The following is a 16,022-nucleotide window of genomic DNA, read 5'->3' as shown; positions in this document are numbered from 1 at the left end:
CCCCACCTCCAGCCTTTCATCACGGCCATTGGCCCCAGCTGCTAGCAGAAGGATGGATGAATAGCTGGCCTAGGAAATGGGTTATCCTTTGGCCTCCAGAAAGGTTGGAACACCGTGCTGCTGTCACCAGTGTCAGCCGGGCTCACAGCTGTGTGGGGTGTCCACACCAGAGGGGCTTTCTGCCTTCCTCTCTGGGCTATCTGGTACCATTTATAACTAGAAGTGTCACTGGTGGCAGGCCCAGGTCCCACCATCCCTGGGGAGAGGATGCTCTGCCCTGGCCCTGCTGGGGCCCTTCCCACCCTCTTTCTTCTGCCTATTTCAAATGCTCAGCACTAAGCAGAGAGAGGCTTCCCTCCATCCACCCTGACATGAATAACTGCTTTCAACCTTCTAAAATAAAAGCAAACAAACCCCCCCCCCCCCCCAAAACAAAACCAAAATAAAACAAAAACCAAAAACCCACAGAAAAACAAATTAGAACTTAGACAAAACACCTTGGGAAGAAGCTCCCAAGGTTTGTTCCAGAAAAGATTGGAGATGTGTGTCTCCTCTCTGACTGTGTGAGGGGACAGACATTCATGAACATTCTTAAAGCTTTACTTCTTCTTCCTATTTTTTTCCTGACATTTGCTGTTTTATGCTCTCTGGCAACCAGCAGAGCTCCACTGATGCTGACTTGCAGAGCCCACAGAGATACTAAGGAAATATTTTTCCTAGCAACAAGCGGGACACGAAAACACCGAGAGTCGCTTCCCCTGCTCAGATTTCCCTTCAGTTTTTTTGGTCATCTGGTGCTGAGATAAGAGCTGCATGGTGAAACCTGCAACTGCCTTGTGTTTTGGGAGGCATTCTGGAATGGAGGGATGTGTGGAAGCGTTTTGCCTGCGGAGCCATGGTGCCCAGTGGGAATGCTGCCCGCCATGCCCAGCTGTGTCAACACCTGGCTGCTCATCCCTGGGACCCTCAGGTGGCTCTCCAGGTGGCTTTCCAGCCAGGAAAGAGGTGCATGGCATCACCCTAAGGTGGCATCGACATCCAGGCTATCTGGGGCAGGTCCTTTGGGAGTGCTGCTGCTGCCTGAGGCACCTATTCCCAGAGAATCCTTCACAGGTGAGGCTCTTGGATGTTGCTCTAATGAGAATGTAACCATTAATTAGGGATAAAGGGAGCATGCTCAGCTGCCAGGGCAGCGAGGGTCCAGTTGTATCTCTCTCACGTGGATATGGTAACTGGAAGCAGGCTTGAGTTCCTGAGCAAGCAGGAGAAGCACAGGCACTATTCCCTTTCCCTTTATGCCTGTGGAAACTTGAGTGGGAAACTAGGGATGGTGCTTCCTCCCTAAGGAAGGATTTCCTATTTTGTCTCTGCTGGTGGGACAGGGATAAAGTGTTAATATTATTTTACCAAAAAAATGTAGTTTTCTGGGATGGAATTATTAGCCATGTGGGGGCAATGACTGGTCCTAGTGTCTGCTTGTGAGTACCTCCCCCATCTTCCCTGTCCTTGCTCGGCCATCCTGAAATAGCATCCACAGCTGGGAGGGCAGAAAGGCTTTGTCAACACCAGCAAATCACTGTTCCTGCCTCTGCAAGGTCAGCTGCTGAAGACAATGTGTCCAAGACCATGACTGCCACCACTGAGGAGCACGGAGAGTCAGGAAGCAGTTGGAAATTACACAAATTAGTGGGTAGAGTTGAAAGCATTCTCAAGGCAGAGCCAGCCTCTGAATTTAGGGCCAGCCTCACACCTACAGGGTGACTATTTTGTGAGTAACTTCAGTGGGGTTAGGATGGAGCCCAGGAGGTTCTTACTCATCACTTGATGGGTTACTGACAAGAACAACATCTGCAGAACATGGTCCTGTGTCATCACTGTGTTTCCTGAATTTGTCCTCTAGTATTTTAGAAGAATTTGGAAAATCTGGAAAAGCTTGATGGAGCAAACTGAAAAGCTTTGTATGCAGTGGAACACTTACTTCTGTCATTGTTTAGAAATACCTTGCCTAAAGATAGGAGCAGGTTTGTAAAACTGGTTTGAAAGCAGCATGTAGGCAACTCCAGGCAGACATACATGTCCCAAGATAAAAAACTGTCCTGCAGGCTGAAACTGGAGATCAAAATCTTATATTTTGTCTGAATATATATCTACATTAAAGTATGATTCTTACAAATTCTGCTTAGCACTTCCATTGTTTCTGTGTGTGGACATGGAGCTGGTTTCTTTGCAGTGAAACTGCAAATACGGCCCAATTATGATGATTTTACATACTTTAAAAGAATACTGAATAGTGAAGGATAAAGTTTTAAAAATAACCCTTCAGGTTTTTTTTAACTGAACTTGAACTCTTAACGGGTTTCAGATTTGTCAGTTGCTCATTACAATTTATCCGGGAATTGTATTGCAGCGAACATCCTAACGTGTAGGGACCAGATAGAAGACCTAGAGGCTCTATTGTGTGAGGAAGGACAAATTTTCTGGTTTATCCTTCACTTTGGAGAGGAAAACAATGTAAGGAAATGGTGTGTTGATCAGTGTGTTGCACACGTCGTGCTCTGTAGGAGAAACACAGGGCAGTTGCCTTCTATCCATTCAAATAATGTTCTGTGGGCAGGTTGGTAAGGTACATACCCTGCTCCATAAAGCTTAATGGCTTTTTATTATTTATGTTCTGAACTGTTGCTGAAAGATTCTAAATATAAATCAGAGCAAATTCAAAAGCATCCATTTATTTTGAGACAGAAGTAGAAACATCCCCTCCTTGCAGCTAATAATAGGTTCGGCAAATTGTTAAATAATTAAATTGAAAAATATTAATAATAGGTGCTTTATGCATGTTAAACAAAACCTCAATAAGCTTTCTGTTTTATTGTTTAACTGTATGCATGAGTCATAAGGAAAGTGTTAATGGCCAGGATTGGATATGAATCACGTATTTGTGAACAATCTTCCAAGGGCACCGAAACTCCAAACATACTTATTCTTCGTTGTTAAGTCAGTTCTGCACTTGGAAACTGAAAGTGTAATCAAAGTGAGAGTTTGTTTATTAACCAGCGGATGCTGTGCATCTTATTTACAGATTGATAATGAGGGGTGAAAAACAAGTAAAGAAGCTGATGGTGCACGGGGCTCTGTGTCCCTGGGGTACAAATCACAAAAGGAACCTGAGCAGCACCAGCACCAGCCATTAAATGCTGAAAGCATTCTGTGACTTTAAAAGGAAATCCCGTATTCATGAAGGGAATCCATATGGCACACTATTTGTGAGGAGAGGTGCCCCATTCCCTTAGAAGCTGACTCGCAGCATTTATTGTTTTGACTGCTTTAGCATCAGGGTGAGAGAATTCACTTCAAGGAGAACAAACAAAACCAGTGGAGTTCACGGGAATAACTTGGGTGTTAATTGTATAATGAATTGATTTGCATCACAGATAGAAAATTACCACCACTGAACCACAAGCTCTTTGTGTTGGCTGGTTTTGGGTTTGCTAAGGGAACGGGTTCTCTGTAGGAAGTAATCTCACCTGGTAATTATTTCCAATCACTGGTAATAAGTGTGTTTCTAATTACCTCTTCTCTGGAAAAGAAGGCTGAGTTGTCTGTTCTGGAGGAGGGATGGAGGCAACTGCCAGAACTCATGCTCAGAGTTTTAGGCTATGAAAAGTTTTTGAGTTCTAGCTGTGGTTTAGGGGAGATCTCTGGAAATCCAGATCAGTCTCTGATATTGCCTAACCTTGAAAAAAAATCAGTTTTCCTTGTCTGTTTTCCCTGCTGTAAAATGGATCCAGAAAAGCTTTTGGATACGTTGCCATAGGGATTGTCCAATGCACATCCCATCCTGTACTCAGCGAGCTGCTCCTGGATTTTAGCTGTGCTGGGAGTGCATGATTGATGCCATTATGGAGCTGCTTTGGAACATGACTGAATTGGTGTGGCTTTTGTAAAGGTATGTGCTTCCTTGCCTAGCTTATTGTTGGATTTCTTGTAATTTTAAGTTTTAGCAATAACAGAAGTTTTTGTATTTTTGTGTTTCTGAAGTTAGTTTAACACTACCACTCTAATCTTACAAGACCATAAAAATTTGACTATCGATGATAAGGTTTAAAAGAAGCAAGAAGTAGAACAAATAACTTGGCAAGGCTTTGACTGAGCCTGTATTTGGATAGGGAATTCCTGGCCCTGTACTCCTACCACCAAACCCCACTTCCAGATAAGAAATGACACATATTCACAAAATGTGTTCATTCTCCTGCTGGAGAGCCTGAGCAACTGGTTTTGCCACACATGGAAACATGGCTTGTGCTGTCAGGTGACAGGATGCTTGGAGTCACAGCTGGCCTTTTTGGGAGGCTACTGCAGCCACCTCCAGGTTGTCCCATGGAATGTCTTTGAAATGTTGTAGGTGCAAGTATGTACGTGTGGGTTCACTTTATAGAAAGTAACTATTAGTGTTTTACTCAAAGGAGATTTAATTCAAGTGAGATTTGGTGGTACATGACCAAGCAGAGACACGAGTGAAGACAAACCTACAATGATTTTACAGGCAAACTTCATTACCCAACAACTTCCTAGTGTATCCAGATCCTCAATTATAAACTTTTCTTATTCATATAATTAAAGCTAGGTAAATGCATGAAGCTTACAATAACAGAACCAAATATATAAAGAATTAAAAGTAGTTCCCTTTGCTGTTTTGGTCAGTGTTCAAGTTCTGATAAAGTAGATGTGTCTTCTTTAGTGGGACCATACCTAACAATCACTGAGACCTCTTGTTGTTGCAGAAACATAAATTGACAATGATTAGGGATGCTTCCTCCTTCAGCCTGTGTTTTCTTTCTGTCTCAAAGTGGGATGCCCCATCTACTCTGTTTAAGCAGAAGTAGGGAATGTTTACCTGTAATATAAAAGCAAATAAAACCCTTTTCACATCATCAAATTTAGTTTATTTTAAAATTTTGTTGCACTCTATGGGTCTCATCTGCTTCAAGCAACTTTAGTGGGAGTACAAATACAACTGTACAAACCAATGGTGTCCTGATGCTTTATGGCAAAGTAATTTCTGGGTGCTGAAATAAAAATATTGGAATGTACTAGAATTTAATAATTTTATTGCAGATGTGTGGATTGGTCTGTCTTGCTGTTCTGACCACATTTATATTGTTGCTTGGTGTCAAATAGTGCCTCTGAGTAGCATCCTTTGGGGATGTATTTATGTCTCCAGCTAAGATCACACAGGGATGTGCTGTAGCTCAAAGAGCACTTGCACTGCAGCCTAGTGGGAGCTGATACCTCCCTCTGTCTCACTTTTGTGTTTGTCACTGTCTGGAGTGAGAGTAAAAATAAAGGAACCTCCCTGCAATGCAAAGCAGTTGGACTTACTCTTGTCTTTATGCCTATCCTTGTTGTTGAAGTGTTCCCAAAAAAAGGGATGAAGCTGATGTCTGTTGGTGTTGTAGTTTCCTGTTATCTCTGTGTGCAGTCCATATCTGCAATTTTGGGTGAGCCTGATGATTTTCCTTATTTGTAGCTTCAGCAGTGTGTCAGATTTGTTGAATTTTTTTCTCATTAGAAGATGAAGTGTATCTGCATCCCTTGTCTACAAAGAGTCCCCCTGGTTTCTGCCTGCCCTCAGCAGGGTCAGCTCACAGAGCTCGCTGCCTTCTCAAGGTTGAAAATTTAGGCTTTGCTGCCATACATTGTCTGTGGGTTAAATAATGACTGTACTGAGCTGATTACCAGAGAACATTCAGTTTCCTTATTGCTGATGAAAGGGCTGGAATACGTGTCCAAATCCCATTAGTGGAAATCTAGTCACTGCAGAACTATGCGAGATTTTTCAGAACTCATGTAGTATAATTGTACAAATATGAGGTATGAAAGGGAATAAACCTAATTTTATGAGCTGTTTCTGTGCTATTGCAGTGTTGGTTTTTTTTAAAGGCCATAATCTGTGCTGGGTAAAGAATTGTTCCTTAACATTTTATAGTTTGGAGGTGCAAGAAGTATCTCTATATCATGGTAGTTACACATCTAACAGTCTCCAGACCCTCCCAACCAATATTCTGCAGAAACCCAGAGCAGCTGCCAAGCTCTCAGTGATGGGACTGTGAGTGAACTAAAAACGGTCCCACCTGAGCTGCACTTTTAAGATGATTGTGTTTAGTGGTGCTTGGCTGCTTGTAGGAGTTGTGGAGCACCTGACTTTATCAGACCCTCTGCTATCGAGAGAACAGAGTATGAACTGAGGGTTTTTTTCCTCCTGTACCTATTGGAACATCCCACGTGAATAATTTCCAAGTGCCAAAGGAGTGTTGAACGCTTGTGCTTCTGTGCAGGTCCCCAGGAAGAGGAGGAAAGGTTGAGAATGCTCTTAAAGCTGCTCCAGCCAGTTTATAAACATCTTCATCTCTGCATCAAGGCCTCAAGGGAGCCCTAGATTACAAGTGTGTGAGGTTTTATACCAAAATACAAACATTACTGTTAAATGCAATTACTGGGGGATATTTAATTGCAAAAGACCTAGCTGAACTACCTTAGTCTGACCTAAAAAATTAGTGGACAGTATTAGGTATAAATTAGCAGCAATGGAAAAGATACTTAGCTGAGTTTAAGCTTTTGTACACTGTTCTCTATATATAATGAGGAAAAACTGCACATCAGAAACATTTATTGTTAGGCTAAATTAAAAGCTGTCCACAATGTGCTGATTACTCAGTCCATTTAACTGCATAAATATTATCACTGGCTTGTAGTTATGAAAATAAGTATATTTCCTTCTGATAGTAACATTTTATGGCTCACATTAATTTGCTCAATGATATTCATCCTAGAAATAAGAATATCATAACTGCTCATATATAGCTAAATTATTGCTGTGTTCTATTATGTCAGCTTCAGGAGCTGGGTATTGTAGGCCAAGGGTTTTTTCAGAAAGTGATTTATTTTGCAGGAAGAGAAGTGCAATAAGGGGCAACAATGCATTCACTGAAAGTTTCTGCTGTCCCTATCAAAAAAAAAAAAATGGGGCCAAATACGGACAAGAAGGGAGATTTTGTACAGTTCCTTTGTTCCATGAGGGGTATTCCCCAATAACAGGAGTGCTCCAGTCAGCCTCTAAGCAGTGACAACATTGAGAAATATAACCAGGCTAGCAAATGGATTGTATTTTTTATTTCCCTCCCTTCCATTTTCCTAGCAACAACAACAACAAAAATCCCAAGCAGGCATTCAACCCAAATATTTTAGACATTGGAATTAGCACACTTGGGTTTACATTCCCATGATTCCCTACAGCTGATACCTTTCACTGGACTATTGATAATCACTGGTTTTTGTTTGCTTTTTCCACTTTAGCAGCTCTGTGGGTTGAGTGGCTGTTTGTAGAGTATTATTAACAAATATACCACTAGTCTGCCACTGTGGACAATTATTTCATGTTTATTATCAGTCCTTTACAGCCTGCTTGTCACTTTTTGGGCAGGTAACTGTAGTGTGCTGAGCTGCAGGGAAAGGTGCTGATACTAGGAGAGAGCTCACGGAGACTTCAGAGCTTGGAATAGTTTATAGGGGCAGGTGTAAGAGATAAAGGAATAGTGTCATATTTATTGGTTTATGAGATTCTAGTGAGGGCCATAAAATCCAACCCAGGGCATTAGAACAGAAAGTAAATGGGGGTTATTTTTTTTTTTTTTATTTGTTGTTTTTTTAAAGCTTGCTACCCCTAAGATTGTAATACTTTGAAGTACACTTGTCTGCTTTCTGCTTTTGTTGCCTTCAGATTAACCCAGCCATAATACTCTTTCTTTAAAAACTAGAAACACAAGCAAACTGCTGATTGCTCGGAGTAGGAAGTTAAAAAAAACAACCAAACAAACCCACACAAATATTGTGAGATCAGTTTGGAAAGTATTTTGGGCCAACCTCTTCTTAAACAATTAAATATCTCTGGTTAAGGTTTATGATAAATTAAGGGATTCAGAACCATTATAGGGTAGGAAGTTGAATTCCAAATTGGAGGATTGGAAGTGTCTGACAGCTGTTTTTATTAGAGCTGTGGAAATCTGGTCTGCTCAGAAAAAACCTCAGGTAGCCAAGTTTAGGACAGTGTTGTTGCCTTTGACTGAAACTGGGGCTTGCATTAAGGCCTTATAATGAGAGATTCACCTTCTGAATGGGCATTCCATCGGTGTGTCCCAAGATTGGAAGGGATTTCTAACAAATACCTTGGGTTTGGCTCATTTTTGTTGGAAAGGGTCCCTTAGAAGGTTTGTTGCCTTTGGGTCCTTTCTGGTTGCACTGGGAAATGTTTAGGAGCCACTGTTTCCTCACACTGGTACTTGGAAATGCAAAGCAGGACTTCTACTCTGCAAATAGTTTGTGTCCAGCCCTTCATCCCCCAGGCTGGGTGGGTGTTATTTGTCATGACTCTAGAAACTCTTAGGCACCCAGGCACCTGTTTATCTGCAAGGCACGGAGCAGATGCCTTTGTTTTTTGTGGCTGTTCCATTCAGGTTATTTCCTCATTGCACCGTGACTGTGCCGGCTCAGACCTACCATTGTGTTAAACAGAACATGTAATAATCCACTTACAACATAACACATTTATCACTTGATAAATGATCAAAGGTGCGTGGCTTCAAAGGCTCTAATGAAATTGTGATGATGTAGAACACTGGCTTTATCTGGATATGTCACACGCTGATGGCTGGGTGGTTTCATTTGGAATTTTTTTAAAACACATTGAGTTCAATGTTGCAAAACTTCCGAGTTGTTTCCCATCCTTGCTGTCAGTCAGTGTTTAAATAAATCCAGGGTTTACCATAAGATTATTTCCTTTTTCCTACCTAGAAAAAGTGTTTAAGCTGTTCTGTTCAGCCGTGTCATGGTGTTCCTGTTCTTCCTTGCTGTCCCAGTGTTCCAGGTCCCTTGTTTGCTGTCCAATTCCCACAGCTTCCTTTCTCTGGCTTTGCTAGTGCTGGTACTACACTCACTAATTGAAAACCCCTTTTGAAGGTGCCACAGATGAGAAATGTGTCTGTTTCTGACTCAGTTTTGGAATTCAAGCCATGCTTAAAAGCTTGTAAACCATTTAGGTCAAAACATGATTATGTGCAGGATCTCATGGGGCAATTAGGACATTACCTGGAACTGTGCTTCCTTCAAGATCTGGACTGAACCTAAACTTGGTTTAGTGGTTTGCAAGGCTTCAGTCAGCGATTTTTAGAGATGTTTAGGAATGGTTGCGGGACAGTAGAAGTGTTTCCAGAAAATAAGTTACCCAAGACTTCAGCTCTACAGTCTAATAACAATCACTGATAATAAGCTCAGTATTGGGCGCTTTTACGGCCAGTAGTTTAGAAATAAAGGAGAGGATAAAGCAAAGATGGAAACACTAGTTTCTGTAAATAAAATGTCATTTTGATTTCATACTCTGCTGTTTTGTCAATGTTGGTGAAAATTTTCTGAATATAAAGGGACAAGTTCTCATTCTCCAATTCCTTTTCCTCGTGACTAGCCAGGCCCATATGTTCCACATGTCTATGATGAGTGAATCATCACTTGCTTCAGATAGCCCTGTAAAATGATATTTTCATTTAAGTCTTATGCATAAAATCTTGAAGCTCCAGTTTGGCAAGCTTGTGTGAACAACAAGTCAAGTGAAGGGTCTTGTTTAATTCTGTGGAAATATTCATGTGTATTTTTTGTGAGATCAGGCTCACCAGATGATAGGATGTGTTTTATTATAGCATGCTCTATGCTTTGGCCTCTAAAAAACAATGATGTTTTGTGATTTTTTTTTTATTGCTATTATTATTTATTGGCAAAAAACCTTAACTGATATTCAAAAATCTGGAAAGCAGATACTGCATAAATAATTCATTATTTTGTTATATGAAGGGGTGGGAGGGGAAGCAAATGAATTATATTCTTCCTCACTACATGCTGAAATTTGGTATGTAGTCTTAAAAGGAGCATTAAGTGAGAGCCAACTGCTTATAGAGAAATCTCCTTTTTTTTCCCCCCCCAGTCTTTCAGGACAGCCAAGTCATCTCTTGTAGTAAACTGCTGAGTCAATACTTTTAAAAACTCACCAACTGTTTCTTATTTCTATATAGTTAACTGATAAGAGCCTGTTAAGGGTTACACCCTTCCGTATTTACAGTGTTAAGGCAAACATGGGTATAGGAAGCGATTCCATTTAAAATTTAAGGTGCACATTACACGGTATCACACTATTCTTTTGGCATATTTAATTTAATTTGTGTGCGTGTGTGAATGAGGCTGGAAGCTGGAGAGCTGCATTCCTGGTGATGGGTACAGCAGCAGCTCCCTCACAGAACCTTCTCTCAGCCTTTCAAGTGACCTCGATGCTCCTGGAAATAGGCAAATCCTTCAGTCCCCTTTGCCAGCTGAAACTGTAGCTGCAGCAAGAAGTTGCTGTTAATTGGAATGGAGAGATAAATCATTCCAGAAATGGCACTCCCAGCCCTGGGAAATAGTTCCTTTGTCCCCTTCATGTATTAGAGTCCTCATTATCTCTCTGTGGGGATTTAGGAAGTTTTTAGATGACAGAGGAACACGGAGAGCTGTGGATTCCAGGTACAACACGAGCTCCGTGCAGCCAGAGGGGAGTTCTGCTGAAATAGAAGGAATAAGCATCTGTAAAACTTATAAAACCCCCTCCATGAATGCACACAATTAAATGGAAACTGTGTTTCTTCCAACAGCTTTTAAAACATTCTGCAGATTTTAATAGCTTTTTGATAGAGCTGTCAGCACAAACACATTTGGAACAAGGTGATTTTTTTTCCTTTTTACATCAGAACTGTAAACCATAATTCAGCACCATATATTAATGTTTTTGAGAGTTCTATTTTGGATTCCTAAAATTTGCATGTCAAAGACGAAATAATAAATAGCTTGTGGTTTGGGTGTTTAATTGTAAACAGTCAAGAACCTTCACCCCATCCTGTCTTTTCGTTTCCTACTCTCATGGATGATGTTTGGCCAAAGCCAAAAGACAGTCCCAAACAGCCCTTTTTCCACGCTCCCTCTGTCTCCTCCTTTCACCTTTTGGATAAGTTAAGAAAAAACAGCTGTTTTGAAGGGTGACAAAACTCAAGAACTATCTCTGGGACAGGGCAGGGTTAAACAATGTGGAAACATGTAATTTCTGCTTAGGATGAACTGCTAAAGGGAGAACTTAGGACCAGGATTGTAGATAGGAAGAAATGTTTAGGGTTTTTTTCCTAGTGGATAAAACAGAAGATTGGAATTTGTGTTTTTTTCCTTGTCTTGTATCTTCTCTGGTTTCTTCTATCTTTTTATCTTTAAGAAAAATATCACAGTAAATAAACTAATTTATAAAATATATTCAGTCTGTTGGTACTGCAGTTTATCTTCCTTGTTTAAAAAACCCCTAAGTGATAACCAGCGCAAATGAGTTTTATGAGACAATCTGAGGAAACCCACCAAATGGGAGCTTCTCAATCAAATGGTAAAATAAAAAAATGACATAATGCCTGGACTCAGGCCAGGCTTGGTAGTGATATTTGGGCTGAATTTTTCAACCCTGTCAAGACTGAGGTCTTTGGTGGGTGTTGGTGCAGAGCAGGATTTTGGATTGATGGCATGTGTCCTATCCACTTTTAGAAACCAGCAGTGAGATGACAGCTCAGGTAAGGATTTCCAAGATTCTCAGTCTCCTCTCATAAACTTGCAGTACTTACCTTTTTCCTGTGAAAAGCTCATTAGTTTCCACTGTATTTTATGGGGAGCTGGGTACTCTGATAGTCTTTATGACTTTGCAAACTTCCACCAACATTTATTTGAGGTATAATATGTTCCATAGGCCATTATGAAATTTGACTTGACTGTCTTAGGGCTTCTGCAAACTGTGGATTATAGAAAAGTTAGTAATATTTTGCTGTTAGCTCATTTGCAATTTTTTTGCCCAGGCAAAGTGCTGTAAATTTTTGTGTTGCCTGTGGTTTCTTCCTGGAGCAACAAACTTAGCCTGAGTTTTAGGCGTGTTACAGTAAGAATCCAGATGTTTCTCAGTATAAGAATGAAAATACATTTGATTGCCCATGTCAAAAATACTCTGATCATCTCATTTTGGCACTTTAAGTGTGTTGGTGCTTGAAGCTTAGATTGAATTTAGTATCTAAAATTTGGAAGGATTGCAGACTCCTTGTGAAATATTTTTTTCCAATCCTGCCATTCTTGCATACAGAACACATTTTTTAACTGGGGAAATAAAAATCTAAGTCATAATTTGGATGTGCTTGTTAGAGATTTGTGATACTGCCATTAGTTCATTCCTTGAAGTATGTAAAGTGGTTTTTGACTCTTCGAGTCAAGAGCTGAATGGGATTTTCCTCGATTTAATTGCAGTTAAGCAGAGACAACTTTACAGGGAGGTTTAATTCTTGCTCTAGAACAGGTGTCCCTGCACAGCAGTAAGGAGCAGGCAGGCTGGGCAGCAGGTGGGTCACAGAGACTGGGAATGCAGATGGAAACCAGGATCTGGATGTTAGTTTAACAGATTACGGTTTCAGTTAAGGAAAAAGAGCAATGTTGTGTGGTAGGATGTTGAAGGCAAGAACAATGTGATAAGAAACCAACGGGATGGTTGATATGAAAGGTCTGAGGAAGGATGTGGGCTGGAAGGGAGAAGTAGGACTGCAAGAAGGAGCCTGGTATCTGAGGCCAGCTGGATACAAAGGCTAGAGAGGAGCTAGAAGATGGCACAAAGGGAACCAAGAAAGAGCTTTGTGACTTTAAAAAGTTGGAGTTTTGCCAGGCTGAGGCTTCTGCATTCCTAAGTAGAGAGACTGAGATATGGATGGAGAGGAGAGGCAGAATGGGAAGCGGGGTATGTTGCTATTAGATGAGCTGATAAGTGCAGCGTTAAACAACCCTCAGCAGTTATTCCCTTGACCAAGGAGCCTCACGATTTCATTTCTGTGTCTTCAGTTTGCACTGGCTGCAGTTCTCCAGGAGGATCAAGCCCAGAATTCCAAAAGCAGCAGGAGCAGGTGTAGATAGGGAGAACCCCGTTGCTGCTGAAGCTGTGCTCATCCCTTTGTAAACCAAAATTTCCCATTCAGCTGCAAATTGCATCTCGTTCCCAGATCCTTGCTCTGGCAAGAGAAGGTGATGATTTGTGTATAAAGGGGGATCTTTCCATTTGGTTAACAATTGTAGGGGATACTCTCAGCGTCTCTGGCTGCTGCTTGCAGATGCAGAACGATGCTCAAGTGAGCCTGGCTGTGTGTGTGCCACTTCTGAGCTGAATCATCAGCGTTAAAAACCACATTCAATGCTTTACTCCAGCGCCCGTGGTATTTCTGCAAGGGAAGTTACAGTCACACAGGGTGGAGGAACCTCCCTGTCTGGCTATGGGGATAGTGAATACAAGGAAATGCTTGCGGTTCTGGACATGATGGCATCGTTTGGTATTTCTCTGCTATTTTTTGCACTGATGCATTTCATTTGGCAGTTGAGAATTTCATAGCAAACACTCTGTAAGATGCAAACACTCTGTTCCAATGTTTAATGTTTTGGAACGCTAATGGATTTTATTTTTTTTCCCCCCTCCATGCTGAATGTTTCTTTCTCTTGTGGAGGTAAAGCTGTATGTGAACTGCATACTGAGGGGGCTGCTGCCCAACGGAGGCAGCCACACAGATACTTTTAGTGTTCCTGAGCATCATGAGTGGGCTTTGGGAGCTGCTCACAACCCCTCCTGTCCAAGGCTGGAGGGTGCTTTCCTCTCCCCTCTCTCTAAACATTGTGCAACATGCATGTGATCCCCAAAGTGTTTCTTAAGATTCAGATGAGGAAAATCATTATTTATTCTGGTCAGCAGCCATGTAGCACTGGAGAACAGACAGTGCTCTGCTTTACATTCTGCTACAATTGCCATCTCCTTTTTTCCCCATCCCAGCATTTTCAGCAGAGGGTGAGAAATACTTGATGCCCACAGTCTCTGTTCGTGTTCTCTTTAACGAGACCTTTGGGATCTGGAAGGAGTATTTTGTGGGACTGGGTAAGTGTAAGTTCCTGTGTATTGTGATGAGAAGTGCATATTACTCAAATTTTTGTGGGCTTCATTGTATTGGCCTAAACTTTGCCCCTGTACCACTGTGACCCAGCTTCCTGGCAACTTCTGAATCGAGGCCCTTTCATCCCAGCTGTGTGATAGATCCCAAGCAGGAGCGTGGAGTAAATGTGGTTTCTTATTCATGAATTAAGCCTTAAATGAATTGAGCAACACTGGTGTATTGTAAAAGGCAAGGAAAGATTGAAAAGGTCTTTTTAGAGGACCAGTGTTGAAGGTGTTTGGATTGAGACAGAATAACTTGGAGGAGTTACAGCTGGGCTGATCAGTTTATTATTTCTTCAGGTTTTTAAGGCCTTCTTTCACTTATTAATAAGTTCTAGTCTGCTATCTTTACCTATCTCATGCTGAAGAAAAACAAAATTGATCTGTGGTATAATTCCCCTTTCTTTAGTCTGTGTTGATGAAAGAGGTGCTTACATGTGACTTAAATAAAGAAAGCTTCCAATGTGCACTATTTATATTCCCTCTTGTCTGTGCTTATGGTTTTGTGAAAATGAGACCTGACTGAATATACTTTTCATTTCCTCTTCAATATTTCCTTAATACACAGCCATAATTTACTGAATTTTGCACAGAACAAAAATGCAGCCCTATAATGAAATTAGGCCCTTTTGAATGTGGAATATTGAGGCATAATCATTTTTACTTTCTGTGCTATGAAGTCCGAGACTAGACAGATAATCTGACTTTGGGCACTTCTCAAACTTCACGTAAATATTTTCAATTTGTCTTTAAGAAATAATGAACAGCTACCACCATTTTCCCTGTCTTCAGTTGGAATTTTTGGCGTGTCTGTTGCTTGGGATAACCAGGTTTCTCTCAAGACAAACACATTTATATGCTGACATGTAAGCTGGAGAAACCTGGGATGGTTAAGAGACAAGTGGAAATACAAGAGCAAATGAACATCTGCAGTCATTCCTGTGCCTGTTGCTGGTACTTACATGTTCCAGAAGGCTGTGGATGTGTTTCAGTTACTGTTTCAGCCCTGGCAAATGGATATCTTTAATAAAAATCTATAAATTCCCTGCTTGTAGCTGGGAATTTCATGTGGTTGATCAATGGATCTTGTCTGTGGTACTTCCAAGGGGGGATGAATGAAGGAACATGGGGTTGGACTGGAAGATCTCAAGAGGTCCCTTCTAATCAAAACAATTCTGTTTGTGCCAGTGTCTGTGCAGGCAGAGCAGAGCCCCTGTACCTGAGCTGCTCTACCTGAATTCTGTCCTCTCTGAATGCACCAGAACCTGAATGAGCAAACATGAGGTCAGTGGGCTCATGCAGGGAGATTTTGGCTTTAGGCTTTCACTGTTGAGAAGCTTTAATCAAAATATCTTCTCTCTTTTCATCAATTAAAGCAAATAGTTAAATGATGTGAGGGTTCTTCCCTTGGCTCAGTGTCTCAGCTGAGTTACTGATGTAATACCCTGGGGAACCCTGAGTTTAAAATACACTACTGCTGTCATTAGAGCCTTATGTTCCATGTCTTTTCATGCTGTTCTCAATCCGTGCCTTTCCAGCCATTAATGCCACACAAAGCTTTCCCTTGGGAAAGTGACCAGAAGCAGCCTGTAGCTGACATTAGGGACCTCTGGGGAGAAAAACAGAGAAATGGGAACTGTCTTTTGCATGAACAACTTCTAGATGAAACAGATATCTCGTGGAAAGTGGATGACTTTTTTTTCCCAAGCAAACCTTCTCCATTATTGCTACTGCTGTAGCAAGTCTACTTGCAGTAGTACAGAGAAAATAGAATTAGTTTAATTCACACAAACCTGACTCAGAGCTTCACAGGCTGTGTGGCTTTTGCCAAGTGAAAACAAAAACATTTGACTATGTGAAAGCATATGATGGTAATAAACCAATAAAACTCACTAGATTGACAGCAGTAACC

The 16,022-nt window shown here is 41.2% G+C and overlaps 1 long non-coding RNA gene across 1 annotated transcript in view; it reads left to right on the top strand.

The window, feature by feature from the left end:
- Positions 1–721: 721 nt before the first annotated feature.
- The window catches only part of LOC148221739 (uncharacterized), an 84,823-nt gene continuing 69,522 nt past the window's right edge, over positions 722–16,022 (top strand). Inside the window, exon 1 of the long non-coding RNA XR_015807553.1 lies at positions 722–1,113. This is a non-coding gene — a long non-coding RNA (uncharacterized LOC148221739). The remainder of the gene's footprint in view (positions 1,114–16,022) is intronic.

This window comes from Sturnus vulgaris, chromosome 18 (genome assembly GCF_052056855.1).
Source record: "Sturnus vulgaris isolate bStuVul1 chromosome 18, bStuVul1.hap1, whole genome shotgun sequence".
Taxonomy (NCBI): Eukaryota; Metazoa; Chordata; class Aves; order Passeriformes; family Sturnidae; genus Sturnus; species Sturnus vulgaris.
This window is presented reverse-complemented; position numbering and strand designations above follow the sequence as displayed.